Raw genomic sequence first — 17,729 nt, 5'->3', positions numbered from 1 at the left:
TTCGATTCTTCTTCCAAGGCTCGATCCTGGAAAAGTCGTAGAGATAATATTTTTCTTGATTTTTTTAACTTTTGATAAAATTCGAGCCCGATTCTATCGATCGATCAACTATCATTTAATATAATTTTGGTGGAATTTTGTCAACGTAATCGACGTAGAAAAATCTTAGAGATGAATAATATCTTCTTTTTTCCATTTCCAAGGCTCGATCCTGGAAAAGTGTTAGAGATAATATTTTTCTAAATTTTTTTAACTTTTGATAAAATTCGAGCCCGATTCTATAATTTTGATGGAATTTTGTCAATGCAATCGACGTAAACGTAGAAAAGCGCGAAAGATAAAATTCGTTCGATTCGATTTTTGGAGGAAGAGTCGGGAACGGTGATTTCCGGTTATCCCGGACGTGGCTCGTTGTTTATTCGTGTCAGTGAACTCGGCCGGGATCGGGTCTCTGGCTCTTTGTTTCAGCCCCCGAAGGGTTCACTCGGCTGCTCAATAGCCGGCGTTCACTGTTGCACGACGAGAATGTAGCAGCGTTGCAGGCAACAACAACGACAACAGCAACGACCACGAAACCAACAACCGGCCGTAACTGAATCCATCCTCCCTGCATCGACCTTCGAATGATACCCGAGGGATAATCTCGATTTTATCGTAAAATTTGATACTTTGTGGTGCACACACTCGCCATTGTGAAAATACATCGTCTTCGACCGGCAAAAACTATAATAGAATCTCTGTAATAACATCTACTTTGAGAACGTACAATTTTTCCTCCTTCCCGTGCAGAACATCCTCGTTGCCGCATTCCCCCTCCTCTCTAATATATTCTCCAAAATTTCCATCCCTCCGAATCCCTTTCATCCCATTTATCCTACATTTCCTCGCATAATTTAAAAGGATCCAATCGAATCGCGCTCTCCCTCCCGATCCTCGCCAATACGAAGAAAGAAAGAAAGAAAGGAAGGAAGAAGGAAAGAGCAATTGGAAATAGCCGCGCCGCATAATCCATAACGCGGCTCGTACGGTTGCATAAATAAATCCAGCAACGTGGAAGATTTATTGGAACAAAACCGCGGCTTCCCCCCTCGAACGTCATTTCCGAGGGCCGCCCCATCAAACGGGGCCCAGCCCATGAAAGGCAGACTCGAAATCGAGGTTCGCGGCGGGGGGAAGAGAAGAAATATCAGCCACTTGTCAGCCATCCAGTTCCAGTGCCGCGATTCCACCACGTCCCCGACAAATGTCGGGGGAATTTCGCGTTCCACGCTCGAACCGGGGATTAAGCCTCGCCCCTCCGCCGCCCCTCGCCCCAAAGCCAAACGGAGGAGGGGGATAGAGAGAGAGAGACGGGCCGTAACTAAATCCGCGGAGGAGGAGGAGGGAGGGTGTAGTCCTTGACACGCGTTCAACTTACCCACGTGCACACCCGTGGATAATCGATTCGATCGTAAAATACGCTCCTTAGCCTCGGCTTCCCCTCTGCCTCCGCTTTCCACTCCCCTCCTTCTTCCTCCCTGATAGCGTTTCTTTCTTTCTTTCTTTCTTTTTTCGCTGATGAATTTCGCCGCGGCTCCCTCGTCGCCGATGTCTTATCGTGATAAGTGTGATAAGTGCGAGCAGTTGAGATCGCGTCTCTTTTTTTTTCGAAAGGAAAGGAAAGGAAGCGTTGAAAGGAGAGATGTATTATTGTATTTTCTCTGTTATCCGGTTTGTAAGTTTGTAGGAATAGTTGATTGTAAAAGTTAAAGAGGTTTTCGAATCCTTGTTAAATCAATGAACGAATATTTCTTATTGAAAGTAATTGGTAAATTGAGATTTGGATTTTAAATCAATTTTTCGAAATGAAAGAAGGGAAAGATGTGTCTTCTCTTTAGGAGAAGAGGAATAGTTATGTAAACTAAGAAAGCTTAGAAAAGTATTCCATGTTCTTTCAAATTCGTTAAACGAACAAACGAATATTTTTTATTGAATAAAACAATTGGTAAATTGATTGGATTTTAAAATTGTAATAGTCGATTTCCGCTCGATATTTTTTCGAAACGAGGCGTTGAAGTTGAAGAGGAATTAGAAAAATATCTCCGCATTTCGAATTCGAGACTATTTGTTCCAACGAATGAACCGAAGGAACGTGGAGATTTGGATTTTAAAATTCTAATTATCTATTTTCCTTCGATATTTTTCGAAACGTTAAAATTGAAAAGAGGAATTAGAAAAATATCTCCGCATTTCGAATTCGAGACTATTTGTTCCAACGAATATTCCTTATCGAATGAACCGAAGGAACGTGGAGATTTCGATTTTAAAATTCTATTGTCGATTTCCCTTTCTTATTTTTTCAAAACATTGAAATTGAAGAGGAACTAGAAAAATATCTCCACATTTCGAATTCGACACTATTTATTCCAACAAATATTCTTTATCGAAAGAACGTGGAGATTTGAATTTTAAAATTCCAATTATCGATTTCCCTTCCATATTTTTCCAAAACGTTGAAGTTGAAGAGGAATTAGAAAAATATCTCCACATTTTGAATTCTATTTATTCGAACAAATATTCTTTATCGAAAGAACGTGGAGATTTGAATTTTAAAATTCTAATTGTCGATTTCCCTTCCATATTTTTTCGAAACGTTGAAGTTGAAGAGGAATTAGAAAAATATCTTCACATTTCGAATTCGACACTATTTATTCCAACAAACATTCCTCATCGAACGAACCGAAGGAAGGAGATTTAAACGGATATATCATTATTTTCCATTTATCCCGTTAAACCTAAGAAACCCCATCCTCTCTTCCCCCCGCGTTCGGAATCCGGGGCTATTCCCCGTTCGAACGAATTAATTTCCTCATGGAATAAAATAATTGGCAAAAAAATGGCGCGGAGGGACGCGTGGAGATTTAGATTTGAAATCGTAATTGCCGATTTCCTCCCGCGCGATACCCGAGGATCCCGCTGCCCACCTTTCGCTTCATCGACCGACCATCATAATCCTTAAGGGTAAAAGAAGATCTCCGTCGATGCGATACCTGCCGACCAAGGAGAGTCCACCTTCGCGCGAGAAGGAATTAAACTGGGGAGGGAAAAGTGGCTCGGAGTAGCGAGATAACCACCTCCCTGGCGGAGAGGAGGAGAGAGAGAGAGGACGGCTGGCGCGCAGAGCGAACAGTAGCTAATCAGTGGCCTATCCGATAAAGATTACACCGGGGAAGCGAGATTAGAATCAGTTGCCCCGATCGGTTTACCCACCAGGGGCGCTTAAACTCCTCTTCCTTCGTTCGGTGGAAGGAAACCGCTTGCTTTTACTTAATTTTACGCGAGTCGTAATCCGAGTCGACGTCCAATCGTGTGCGCGCGTTCGACACCGATCGTTCGCCGGTTCGTTAACAGGCTCGTCGATGCTTCTTTCGAAAGGAGTTCTCTGGATCGAGCTCTGGAGGGGGAATAACGACGACGGAATGGATGGACGACTATTTCGATATAATGGAGCATATTTCGAGATCTGGGGGAGAGGCACGCGTGAAACGATCGATTCGATCCGGCGTATCGCGCACGAACGGCTGTCTAAAAGCTGAAAACGATTATCGCGGCGGGCGAAATTAATAGGCTGTAATCGAGGGTAATAACGTGGTCGATTAGACTCGCGTGCACGTGGATAATTCGAAATTCTTTGGCTTTGGAGCGAGCGGGACGGGTGAAGGATTCATCGCCTCGGTGGAGATTGAATTCGGCTGGAACGATTTTCGACCGGTTGACAAGCGAGGAGATGGAGAGGGAGAGAGAGAGAGAGAGGGAGATATCCCTTTTCTCGAGTTAACGCGGAGCTTTCTGAAGCGTGAACATGACTGATGAACCGTGGATAGAGAAAGCAGGAAGTTGGCCTTCGTTGCTGTGGATAGATACGATAGAGGAGTAGTTGGAGATTCTCCTCGCGAGATTGTATGTCTTTACGTCTGATGGATGTTGCTCCTTCGGCCCTGTTTCCCTTCCCCTCCGTAATCCATTTTTCATCCCTCGTTCCACGGTCGAAAATTAATTCATGCCACGGAGTTTGTATATCCGCCAGTTTCGAATTTAAAAATTACGAAAACGTACGAATCCTGTACCCGTTTGTTTTTAGCACAATCATAATTCGAAGTTCAACGTTTCTTTATAGACCCCAAATTCTCAAATACACAGCGGCCAATTATTCTTCCCCCTTTGCTTAATCCCCTTAATTCCTTACTCGATTCGACAAAACTTCAAACTTTCGCCGAATTCCGAACGCTATCCTCCGGATCGAGGGGTTCATCGATCCTCGAGCCCTCGTTGTCGAGGAGAGGGCAGAGGTGGCCGAGGTGCGGGTATGCGGCTGGCAGGAAGAGGAGAAGAGACCCCCCCTCATCCCTCTCCCTCGAGAAGAAGAAGAAGAAGAAGAAGAAGAAGAAGAAGAAGAAGAAGAAGAAGTAGAAGAAGAAGGAGGAGGAGGAGGCGCAGAAGGGAGCAGTTGGGCGCCTCCGCGTCGTAGTTATATTTAGATTCGCGCTGACCGGCTTCGTGCTTCTTGTTTTACATTTAGCCGGGGCATCACACCCGTCGCCGACCTCCCCGATCCTTCTCGCGCGATCCCACAGCGGGAGAGATCCTGCGGGAGATCGGCCCACGGTTACTGCCCTCCTCGGCACCAACCGTTTTACGGGGCTGTTTTCTCTTCGGTGTGCGTGTATTTCTCGGTGAAAATTTGCTCGAGTTTTTACTTTTTCAAAGGATCCGATTTATTTTCCCTTTCTCGATGCTTTCTAAGCGCTGGTGCATCGTTTGGACGATTTTAATGGATGTATATGGATATATACAAAAAGAGGTTATAATTATACAAAGGAGAAGTGTTGTATATCTATATATATTTCTCGGTGAAAATTTGCTCGAGTTTTTACTTTTTCAAAGGATCCGTCCGATTTATTTTCCTTTCGATATCTCAATGCTTTTCAAGCGCTGTTTGGACGATGATCTTAATGGATATATTATATACAAAAAAGAGGTTATACAAAGGAGAAGTGTTGTATGTATATATATATTTCTTGGTGAAAATTTGTTCGAATTTTTACTTTTTCAAAGGATCCGATTTATTTTCCTTTCGATATCTCAATGCTTTTCAAGCGCTGTTTGGACGATGATCTTAATGGATATATTATATACAAAAAAGAGGTTATACAAAGGAGAAGTGTTGTATGTATATATTTCTCGGTGAAAATTTGTTCGAGTTTTTATTTTTCCGATTTATTTTCTTTTTCTCGATGCTTTTTAAGCGCTGTTGCATCGTTTGGACGATCTTAATGGATATAAAAAAGAGGTTATACAAAGGAGAAGTGTTGTATTATTATTTTATTTTATTGGAGAGGATTGATCCTGGTTTGTCGTTTTCAATTTTGAAAGTTGGGATTGGATTTTGTAAGTTTGGAGAATTGTTTTTTCTTATTTCGTGATTTTAAGTAGTTCTCGAGTGAATTTTAAATGTTTTTAGAATTTTTCAGGAAAGAAGAAGAATTTACGAATTCACTCACGCGTCGATAATTTCTATTTTCTTTTTCCTTAACTCTTATATAAATCCAATAAATTTTACTTACTTTGCAATTAAAGGCAGAATAATTGTTGAAAGATGGACATTTTTGCTACGCGATTTATTTATAATTATTATTAGAATAATCAAAATTCCTTCTAAACCTTGGGATTGATTTTTGAATTTCAGCCACGGTGTTCAACTTTGCAGACTTTGATATCTCATAATTTTTTCCTTTCTCATTCACGAACCAGTGATGAATTTTTGGATTATTTCCCCATTTGAAAATTTCGTTTAGAGGAATATATACATCGAGATGCAAGGAAAGGAACGCGTAAAAGCGATTTCGCGAAAGTATTTCATTCTCGAAAGCGGGGATAGGGGGGCCGGTAGTTGGACTCTTAATTGGCTGATCAAGACACCGAGGAAGTTAGCCGTTTTTTGCCGCTCTCCCTCGTGAATTCCCCGCAATCGGCCCATCTTATTCAATTATTGGGCCCCTCCTTAATCGAGTCAAGAATCGGGGATAAACATCCACTCCCAATTTCGCCACTGTGATCCGAATTTTCGCTTCTGATTCGCTCAAAGAAAAAAAAATCCATCCCTCCCATTGATGCTTTCAATATTAAAATATCGATTGATATAATCGTCCCGTTTCTGAAGCGTTCATCGAGAGAGGAATGGCCACATTTCGAGTCGCGACACCATCATCGACATCGAAATGGTCGAGGAAGAGCGTTTTCCGGGACACGATTCTCCCCCAGATCGAACCAAGGTGGAACGAATTCCGAGGATAGGATTCAGAACGGAAATGCCGTTAATTTCTTACCAATGGTACGGCACACAATGACGATCATAGTTTGCATAGGGGTTTGTAACAATGTCTGGTGGCGATGCCTCTTCCTTCTTTCCACTCGTGGGAAAACCGTCCGGAGAATCTAACCTGCGATGATATCTATCCTCTTTCTCTCTCTTTTCCTCTCTTTAAAGTACAGTTTGGGTGCTCATTCCTCGTAAAAAATGAACAAAGTGAACCTAGTAGGGGAAAAATTTAATAGCTGAAGTTATCGTTCAAAACGTAATAATAATAATAATAGGAGATAAAGAGGTTAAATGTTACTCGAACACTTTAACGGAGTCAGTTACTTTCTCAGCTAAGACAATGCCTCTAATAAACTCTGTCTCCGATAGAAATAACAGAAATCTTCCGTCTAAAAATTTAATCGAAAGTAACCGTTTGTATTTACTAAAAATTATTTCAAAAAGAGAGAGAGAGAGAGAGAGAGAGAGAGAGAAGAGATGGACGTTTTACCAATTTACAAAAAAAAAAGAATAATAACAAAATTTGGAACAGAGAGGGAAAGATTAGGAAAAATTACGGGGAGGTTTGGAAAATTTTCGATCGAAACGGTGAGAGATACGGATTCGACGGAGGCGTGTCGCCCTCTCTCGGGCCAACGTTAGTTTCAATTAACGGCGGGTTAATCGGGGACGTTGGATAACAGAAACGGAGAATGAAATGGAAGAACCGCAACATGACACAGCACTCTATCCGGTGTTCACCGGTGGTTATTCCGCGCAGGAAAGAAGCCGATGAGTGTCCGCAATTAAGAGGCGGGACGGTACAAGAAAACATCTGCAATGTAGATGCAATCCACTTAGTTGTGGATCTCCCCACCCCGTTCATACGGGGTTCTTAATATAGACGCGAGCGGCGGTAAAAGGAAGGAGAAACGAGTCGTCCGGTAGCGGGAAACCGCGATTCCTTTTTCGTCCTTTCGACGGGGGTCAGACAACCCGATCGCCTCCAACAATCGCGATCCTTCCGATCGGAACATCCTTCCCTCCTCCTGAATCATCTCTGAATCCAATCTCTGTCCGAAATACGTTACGATATATTCGAAAAAAAATTTTTCTCCTAACAATTTCATTTCAAATCGCTCTAGGAAACGCGATTTCATCCTTCGTTTCGAATTTCGAAATTTATCTATCTGTATACATACGCAGTACGGGGGGGACGAGTTAATTATCTCTCAAATCGCTTTCGAAAACACTTGGAATAAAGTCACTTTATTCGTAGATATGATTCTCGACCGTTTATTCCCTGATTATTATTCGCATTGTTTCCACCAATCATCGAATCATCGATAGCTACGATGAATCAACGAACTCTCTCTTCCTCTCTCTCCCTCCCCTCTCCTAAATGGAAAATAATCGGTAATGGAAAAATTCTCTGAATCTATCCGCGATTAAACCTTGGCGGTTTAAAATTACGAGTCATCCTCGAACGGCGATACATCCACGCGCGCATGAAAGCCAAGCGAAGCGAAGCCAAGCCAAGCCAAGCGTTTTCTGTAATTCTCTAATGACCCCGAGCCGGGGGAAAAAGAAGGCGGACGACGTACTTACGTGGTGGGTAAGAATCACGATAGCCGTGACGTGACAGGCGACCGATCTAACGACTTATTAATGTTAATGCCGGCGGAATGAGAAAGCGCCGGCCAAATGACAGACGTGTGATCGCGCGTTTTCCACGAACGTTCCTTAATGCGAACCACTCCGTAGTCACGTACGATACAATTTCATTCAAATCGAGAGGCTCGAGATTCGAGAAGCGTCCACGCTCTCCTCGCCCTGCGCATGCTCCGCAGCGAACGACGAAACCTGAAACCTATCTCCCCCCTGCCTCCTTCGAACGACCGCGTATAGCAGTGTATATGTGTACACATATATATAATGGATGTATATAATAGATATACATATTATATGTATATATGTACTATAGTATATATACGTGCATATAGATGGTTTTTGGAGAGGGCTTGGGCGAGAGGAAAGGGTACGAGTGGGTAAGCGAGACGCTGACGAGTGTGTTTGACGAGTCTGAGGAGGAGTGGAGTGCGCGGCGGCTCGAAAAATCGCGTGACATCGGTTAGAAGTGAGGTTAACTCGGTTGGGAGCACCTCTTCGCCTCGAGGGATAATCCCCTTATCTCCTTTGCTCTTCTCGCTTTTAACCACTTTTCCACTTACTTTCTCGCGTTGGCTTTTAACCCGGTTGCCTTGCGATTATTCGAGTCCCAATGGCGTGTAGTTTCACGATTCGGCCGAGGTGAGGTTCGTCGTCGGTATCGTCTTCTGGCTGCAACGTAGAGGAAATAAAATATCGTTATCGTCGTTGTACTTAAAATATCTATCATTTTTTCCGTTGTTCAGCAAAACTTTCATCGACAATCTCTTGATATTCCTTTTGACGATATTTTTGAAGCTAACGTTTTAATATTTTTAACATCTTTCAAGAGAATATATCTGCACGTTCGAATTTTAAGAAAATTAGTAAATATTTCGTCGTGCGTAGTTTAATCGTGTCTCACACGATATTTAGATTAGTAGATTAAATAGGGTTAATTTTGAGTTAAGATTTTTGAATTCTCTAAAAAAAAGTATATCGTGCACTTTTATGAAATATTCTTAAATATATTTCTTTCTTATATATATTTATTATATACACATTTATTTATTATATAAATAAAATTAAATCGATTAATCGAAAGCATCCTTGTGCAATGGCATAATTTACAATTATCTCGTTTCTTTTTCGACAAATAGATTTCGTTTTCGTCGATCGAGTCGAAAAAATATTAAAACGAGATCCGTATGCAGTGTGTTAACTCGAGAGATGGATCTCTCGATCGAGAAAAATAGAGAATCTTGTATTTGAGTCTTTCCATCCGAGAAGAACCTTCGATCTTCGATCCTCAAAATTTTAGCCTCGCATTACGTAATACGATTTCTTCTCGTGGCTCGTTAAGGGACAATCGCCTGGTGAAAAACGCCTCGTGTTCGCGGAAGGTAAATCGTGTTTACTTTCGATCATTGGACCGAGACAGTTGGACGCTTGTCCCAGTCCCCGCAGTTGCGCCGTTTAGATCTCAAGTGGACAGGAACGGTGACGCCCCTCTCCTCTTTCTATATTACCAACGATCCTCGCCTCGTTGTTATTGCCTTCTCGGCCAACACGATCGATACTGCGTTTTATATAAACTCACCGATATATCTCCGATCTTTTTAACCCCTCGACTTAGAATATCGTGTGAGAGACGTGATATCAAGCTACGCGCGACAAACTAATTTTTTTAGCATTCGTGCAGATATATTTTCATGAAAAGTATTAAAAAAAATATGTTTAAAAGAAAGAATATCAAACGTTGTTGACAGTAGTGAAAGTTTTGTTAACATCGCAAAAAGTAATTTTGTAAATATTTTAAATGTAAGTGATACTTCCTCTCAAAACATTGTAAGCGACTGATTATAGAAGATGATGTACAAAACGATGTGCAAAAAACGTGAAAGTGCAAAACAGTGTACCATGTGCTTTGCAGAATATCACACGTTCAAAGATTAGTAAATTTTATCAAGACATTAATAACAATTTAAAATACGTGTCCATTTAGAAATTGTAATAAAAATTTTTATTTCGTGATTTACTATTCGTTTCGAGATAATAAATCTTTCTTGTTTAATGATCACGTTTGATGATAATTACTTATCGAACACCTTGCAAGATAAAATTAGTTGTACTTTATACGTGTATTTACATATCGAAAGACACGTGTGACACATTTATAACACGCGTTATTTTAAATCGCAAGGCAAGGAATTAATCAATTTTTATATCGAATAAGTAAATCGTGTCTCCCGTATTCGATTCGACGCCTTTCTTTTTTTCACAATTTGTTTTCACTTTCGACGACCACAACTTCGTTTTCTTCGTTCTCGCCATTTCATTTCTCTCTCTCTCTTTCTCTCTCTCTCTTCGCTTTTCGCACAGAGGATGGAATCTTGGGAAAAATGAAAACGATCGAGATCGCTTGCGCTGAGCGAGCAACTTTCCAAACCGTCGTATCGCGGAGGATCCGCGTGCATATTCGGCGATAAATTTATCCCGTTCCACGTTGGTGCGCCCGTAAAAACCACGCCACGAACTTCCCGGTGCGCTCGTAAAAGGAGAGGTGAATCGTAAAAGGCAGAAAATCCTTACGTAACGTCGATAGCCAGCGTTGAAAACTCGGCAAGAGGCGCGAGGTCGCGAGGAGAGCGCGCAGGTAACCTCGTGCGCGCGGAACGAACCACCACCGCCTTCCCCCTCCCCCGATTTCTTTTCTTTCTTCCTTCCTTTCGTCTCGTCCCTCCTCTCTCTCTCTCGTCGACGAGAGACGACCGCAAACCCAGGCTGAAACTGCGGCTTCGTTATGAAATAGGCTTGAAAGCGAAATGCACCGCGCTCTCCTTCTGCCTTCTCCTCCTTCGTTTCCCTCTCGCTGCCTCCGGAGACAATGTTGCACGGGACAGTGGGCTCGATAATGCGGCGATCGATCGATCGATCGATCGATCCGGCCCGTATCGAACGCGTGTGCACTCTCGTCGAACCGCAGACAAACGTGATGGAACGAGAACGTGCAACGATTTTACATCTCCTCCCCTCTTCCCTTTCCATCCGTGTCGTTGCAAAAGACGCAGGGATTCAGTCGGTGGATACGGACGATGCTTTCGATGGGACGGAAAATAACGGAAAAATTTGAAGAAAAATTCGAATTGTTCCTGCTCGATCGAGACTCGAAAGGAAAATCCGTTGTACGAAGAGAGAGAGAGAGAGAGAGATAGGCTCCCTCCGGTAAGTAAAGTACACGCTGTCGAGGCTGTCGAGTCCACGTTTATCGGATGTAAGTTCACGGGCGCAATTACCGGTCGGTATAACGCAGGATATTAATGCGGTGTCGGTCGAAATAAACCGGTGGATAAATCTGTGCCCCCTTTAACGAGGTCCTTGACGCGTGACAGCGGCCGCCATCGAGGTTAGGCGGCTCTATCTCGCGATGCCTCTCTCTCCTTAATGCATCCGCTATACGCCGATAAAATCCGCCGAGTTATCCGCGTGGAGGAACCGCTAGAGGGCCGAGATGGCCGGCGTATAACGCATTATAGGCCGAGCGGTATGCGTGCCGGCCATTAATAAATTTCGGGATCAAGGTGAACCGGCGCTCTCGTTCGGGATTCGCCAGATTAATCCCACCTTCGGGGGCCCTGCTTAATTATTCATGGTGATGAGGTGTCCGGCTCGGTCGATAAACTCGGGCATAACAGCCTTCTAAGCTGCGCGCGCATCGGCCTCCAAGCAATTTCGTCGGTTTATTGTTGGCCGGCTGTACGGCCGGTTGCCGGCTAACAGGCGCTTTTCGTACGTGACGTTTCGAGAGAATCGGCCTCTCGAAATTTATGCGCGAAATTTAACGACGCCTTTTGTCGCTTTCCAATGGTCGCTTCGTTACGGCTTGTCTCGATTACGATTACGGGATCGAGACGGAGTGTTCAAGCGTGCTCCTAAGAAAGGATATATTTTTTCCAAACGCCTCTTTCGTATCATCGATCCTTCTTCCAGGAAACTTGCTCGAAAGTTCGAAACTCCATTTTATACGTTTTCGCGAAAACTTGACTTTTAAGGGAGTTTCATTTAACTTCACAATATACCCTTTAACCAACTATTTCTCTAAAATCGATGCCACCTGTCTAAATTAAATCATTTCCCCCTTTTCTTCGAAGAAAAGGGAAGAAAAATGGAAAAATGGGAGGAAGAAAGATATATATATATATAAATATAAAAAGGAGCGACGTGTGGCGATAAATTGAAAGCAAACAGAGCGAGGAGGGTAGGATCGGTGTTAACCAGACGTTAACAATCCGCGGCATTAAATTCCGCCGGCCGATCGATCCCCCGGTTGCATCTGGCTGGCTTGCACAATTGGAAAGGCTGTCAGCGTCCGTGTACAGGGGAACGATGATTCTGCGGTCACTCGTCGGTGCCTCTGGCCGCTGGCACGGTAGCTGCTTTCCTACTAGGCTTTCCAGCCGGGCTTTGTGCTTCTATTAGCGAGCGCGCACGTGCGCCGCTACATAACTTATTGACAGTGACGGGGAAGGCACGAAAGGGAAAGGGGGAGGCTGGCCGGTAGACGGAGAACGCGCCAGACCTCGAGTGTCTTGGGTGAAAAGGAGGAGAGAGAGAGAGAGAGAGAAACCTTTTACCGACCGCGATGCACGATCACGATGCGAGCTGTCCTTCTTTTTCTCTCTCTCTCTTTCTCTCTTGCCTCTCGTATCTCGCGATATGGAATGAATTGGGAGAAAGGAGATCCCCGGGTAAGAAAGAGGATTCAGCCGAGGTGGAGACTGGTTTCAGTACGCCGAGATGAGGTTGATGGATGTGGTTGTTGGAGTTTTGGAGATGGAGGGAATATATATAGGCGCGACGAGGGTTTTGGAATAACGAAGAGGGAAAGTTGATGATGAAGAAGATTAATTTGAATCCGAAGAAATGGAGGGAATTAAATTGGGTTGCGGTTGATAGGTTGGTACGTGTGATGTGGGTTTTCGTTAATGAAGAGGAAAAGGTTGGAGAAGATTGATTGCGCGTATATCGAGAGATACGGAGGGGGGAATTCACGTACGATTGATTCGACCACCGCTTTTTTTTTCTCCCCTTTAAACACCACTTCCAATTATTCCAACGATCGCCACGAAATTCTCAAGCAGAAACACGGCGAAAAACTTGCTCGACTTCAATCGAACGATCGAAAGGGAACGAATCGAAGACCTTGGATTCTAGCCACGGATCATCCTCCCGGAATTAATCTCCCCCACGGTTTCGAGCGAAGGATTCGAGTAAAAAGAAAAAAAAATAATCTCGAAGAAACGATTACATTCCTCCACGTAAGCGTCGAGCATTAAACTCGCGTTAAGAGAGCGGAGGAGGGGGGGAAGTGGGATCGAGAATTCAAAACTTGCGACGGTCGTCCGTGTTTCCGAGCGGGATCACGAAATCCTGGATGCAACGATCGGGAGCGCGGCAGAGGAGTGATTACGAAGCGGTTCCACGCGCGTCACGCCGCGTCTTCGCGGTTAATGCATCACAATCATCGCGGAACCAGGAACAAGGAGCCATCAGCGAACCTTCAGAACACCGGTCCAAGTATGATGGATGGACTGTCTGTCCGCTTTTCTTGCCCGGCTTCGTGAAAAGGAAGTTATTTAAGGGGAGGGGAGGGCGCGGCGCGAGCCTAGGGGGAGAGGGGCGGCGGGGGAAAAAAGGGGGGAATGTCGGGCACGCGGCCCCCTCGAAAACAGCCTGCTCCCCTCGCTCGGGAGTAATTGGTTAACGAGCCCCGGCAATCTCGCGTCCCGATCGACGAACCCCTTTTTCTTCCCCTTCTCATTCAATGAAGCTTTCTTATCCACCGGTGGAAGGAATTGATCTTCCTTGGTTTAATTTCATTTAGACGGGGGGAGAGAGAAAGAGAGAGAGAGATCGAACGGGTTGAGAGATCGGCGTGGTTGGAATTTTTTGGTGATTCCTCGCGAACGATTGTTTCGATATTTTTTTTTTAGAGAAGCTTTTGGATATATATTAGCTTAAATATCCAAAGCAAATTGTTGAGAATGAAGGCTCGCAATGAGCGAACTTTTGGCCGTTAATCGGTATTCGACAGGAATCGGATCGTATCTTGTTTTATTTTATATCTCTGTTTATGTGACTGGAGGGACGTTTAGCAAGTAAGTGCGATACTCGGAGAGGTGAAAATAAAAAAGATGCTATCTATAATTAACCGATATCTTTAGATCGGTCGTAAAGAGGAACGGTTCGCGCAACATGAACCAAATAATCCGGTGCAAAACGAGTACAATTTAATCACACGCTATTAAACCAACTTAATCCTCTCCGACAATGTTCCTCGTTTACGGTTACAAGGCTACGAAAAACGAATAACACCCATCGAGCAGATCCTTGTAATTGGTCTCTATGACGGAAGCGTGATAGTCGAAAATCATGTGATTTCCAGGGAATACATTGCTCACAATGTATCCTGGCCGGTACTTTGTCGCGATAACTGGTTGAATTAACGAGTCCCGTTCCCGTTGCTCGACCGCGCGAAACTGGAATTTCGCGTCGTTCGCGATGATTTATAAACGGCCGTTCAGGGGCGACGATCGAGCACCGGGCCTGGGAATCCCACGGGCTGACACCTCATCGATATGAATCCCGATACTTGATGGCGTGCCGCCCGATTTGAATATTCGTGACTCGCTGTATAAACTGCCTCCTCCGTTTTTTCTCTTTCTCTTTCCTTTCGTTTTTTCCCCCGATGATAGGATTTTATTCGCTGCAGTTGGCGCCCCACGATCATAGGGATCCCTATATAGACGCGTATCGCGTTACCGAACGGTAATTCGAGCATTGGAAACGCAGCCGATGATGCTCTTGGAAATCCATTGTCAACTTTAATTCAACTTTATACGTCGGGTGTACGTTACGTTTACGCGCAATTTTATTCCCTAGGTGACGATTATAGGGATCCCTAAATATCGCGTTACCCAATGGCAATTCGAGCATCGAGTTAACGAGAACTATTGTCAATTTTAATTCGATTTTATTCTATCGAAACACAAACGAAGTTCAAGTTTCGGATAATTTTATTCGGGTGATGATTTATAGAGCTTCTTAATTGATTATTTTTCAATTCGAGTAACATCGCGTAATTTTATTCTCCAAGTAATAGGGATCCCTAGATATCGAGTTACCGAAATGGTATTCGTGCATTAATTAACGATATTTTTGGAGAATTTGATTCGATTTTATTACACGAAACGTAGACAGAGTTACAGTTTCGGATAATTTTATTCGGGTGATGATTTATAAAGGTCCTTAATTGACTACTTTTCAATTCAGTAACATTTCAGAGTAACATCGCGTAATTTTATTCTCCAAGTAATAGGGATCTCTAGATATCGAGTTATCGAAATGCTAATTTGTGCATTAATTAACGATATTTTTGGAGAATTTGATTCGATTTTATTACATGGAACGTAGACAGAGTTACAGTTTCGGTAATTTTATTCGCTGAGTGATGATTTATAGAGGTCCTTAATTGACTACGTTGCTACGTTGATGATATTTTTGAATTTGTCAATTTTAATTGGAGTAACGTAATTTTATTCTCTAAGCAAGGATTATAGGGATCCCTAGATATCGAATTATCGAAATTTGTACATTAATTAACGATATTTTCGGAGAATTTGATTCGATTTTATTACGTGAAACAGAGTTGGGGATAATTTTATTCGCTGGATGGTGATTTACAAAAGTGCTTAATTGACTCGTTACTGCTACTCGTCGATGATATTCTTGAAATTGTCAATTTTAATTCAACTTTATTTTCCATCGTGGAGAAACGTGGTAGTACAATTTAGCGTCTCACGATTACAGGGATCCCTAGCTAGCGCCTCTCGCGTTATCGCGAACGGTAATTCGACCATTACCACGTTGATGATATTCTTGGAAAGAGATTGTCAACTTTAATTCAACTTGGTTCGTATCAAGTACTACGAGCATAAGTCGAGTGTAAGTTACAGTTAAGCGCAATTTCCATGTCGTAAATCCCGGTTCGAGGGATGCAATCATCCTAGTGAAACTTCCTATTTAACGTTTATTCCTGTTTTATCTCTATCCCTCGCCACTCTCTAATCACGTAACATCATTACGCCGCTTTTTACGCCGTCCTTCTTCCCTCTTCCCATCGAATTCCTTTTTTTTGCCCATCATTTATACACGCGTTTACACGACGGAGAATTATCGAGCATTTATCTTTCGTGAGATCGGTGGCGCAGCAGTAGCTGTTACGGACCAGGGAGTTTCGAGTTTTGATCGGTGGAGGTTTTCTCGCGATCGCGAGAGCCGGCATAATCTCACGTAATGCACGCGGCATACGTGCACGGCCGTAATTAGATTAATACGCCGCGAAATTGGATTAAGAAGGCGAGGCGGCGCGGATACGACAACTTTTTCGTGAGAACGCCACGAGGGTTAATTAAGGGCCCGACAGGCCGGGTGCGAACGACTTGTCACGTACGGCCAACCCGTCCTCTTTCTTCTTCTTCGTCTGCCTCCTCCTCGCCGGCCTCTCTCCTCCTCTCCCTTCTTCCATCGCCATTTCTGCCTCTTTGTTCTCCAAGATGACCCGTTACCGCTTCGATCGTCCCTCCTTCGATCAATCCTCTATATCGTTCGAATTCGACACCGAAAAACAGTAGTTTTGTTCAAAAACATTCATTCCATTATTTTTCGAATCGTTAAAACCTCTGATTCCTGATTCGACCAATCTTTTCTCGCACAAAATTCTCGTGCAATATTTTGAAAAATTAGACCCGACTCTTAAGAATCGACATCCTATCCGAGAAACTGTTCTCCCTCTGGGAGGAAGAAAAGAAAGAAATTACCATCACGCGCAAAGAACGCAGGAGAGAAAAGAAAGGAGGGAATTTAAGAATCGAACTCTCGGTGTTCGTGGAAAAAAAAATCTCTCTTCCTAATGCGCGCGGCCTCGCCTCTCCGCTAAGCAACAACATTTTTACAGACGCGCCGCGTTCCTCCGTCTGGGCCCGGAGCAAGGGGTCAAAGGGGGCCCCCGCTCTCGCGTGCGTTGTCTCGGGGACAATCGCGGCGCGTAAGCCCCGCGGTGTCGAAATCGAGCAGCGTGGAGACAAAAGGAGTGGTGGAGCGGAGGAGGGGGCGGGGGAGAGTAGACACACGGTGGTAGCCCGCGACACGGAGTCGGGCCACGGTGAAAGCTGGTTCGGGCGGCGTATAATTCGAGGGCACGTCGATAAATCAGTGGCGTGCATTGGAACGAGAGGGTCGATCCTGGGGGAGGGAGAGATGGAAATGCGCGTTGCGACACGCGCTCCTCTATGAAGTGGGCGTCCTGCGTGTATCGCGACCGATCGAGCGCTGTGTCGATGATAATCCGATAATTCCTCTGCCACTTTGAAACTTTCCTTTACTTTCCGTCCGGAAACTTCGACATTTCCAATCTGCGTCCCGATTAGGAATTAGTTTCGACGAAGTTGTGCTGAAGAACGATCGAAAAGTAAAGAAACCTACCCGTTTCATCCAATTAAATTGTTTTATAATTTCGATGGACAACGTATTGTACATTCGATAATCGGGGCTAAGGAGATGGAATAATTAAACAAAATATTATAATTTCGCACAGTTCAAAATTTTACTCGCGAACGAGGTTATTAAAAAGACGGGAGACTCGTCAATTTCAAGGGATTCGAGTTTATTCGAGCGAAATAAAATT

At 43.8% G+C, this 17,729-nt stretch overlaps 1 protein-coding gene and 1 long non-coding RNA gene across 8 annotated transcripts in view; one reads left to right on the top strand and one right to left on the bottom strand.

The window, feature by feature from the left end:
- Nucleotides 1-17,729, top strand: part of LOC107995596 (uncharacterized) — a 162,841-nt gene that overhangs the window by 103,000 nt on the left and 42,112 nt on the right. The gene's annotated exons all lie outside the window — the stretch shown is intronic.
- On the bottom strand, nt 5,641-8,131 carry LOC133666107 (uncharacterized). The gene is made up of 2 exons (XR_009829757.1): nt 7,946-8,131; nt 5,641-6,571 (listed from the first exon to the last, which is right to left on the bottom strand). It is a non-coding gene; the product is annotated as an uncharacterized LOC133666107 (long non-coding RNA).

The sequence above is a fragment of the Apis cerana genome, linkage group LG5 (genome assembly GCF_029169275.1).
Source record: "Apis cerana isolate GH-2021 linkage group LG5, AcerK_1.0, whole genome shotgun sequence".
Taxonomy (NCBI): Eukaryota; Metazoa; Arthropoda; class Insecta; order Hymenoptera; family Apidae; genus Apis; species Apis cerana.
This window is presented reverse-complemented; position numbering and strand designations above follow the sequence as displayed.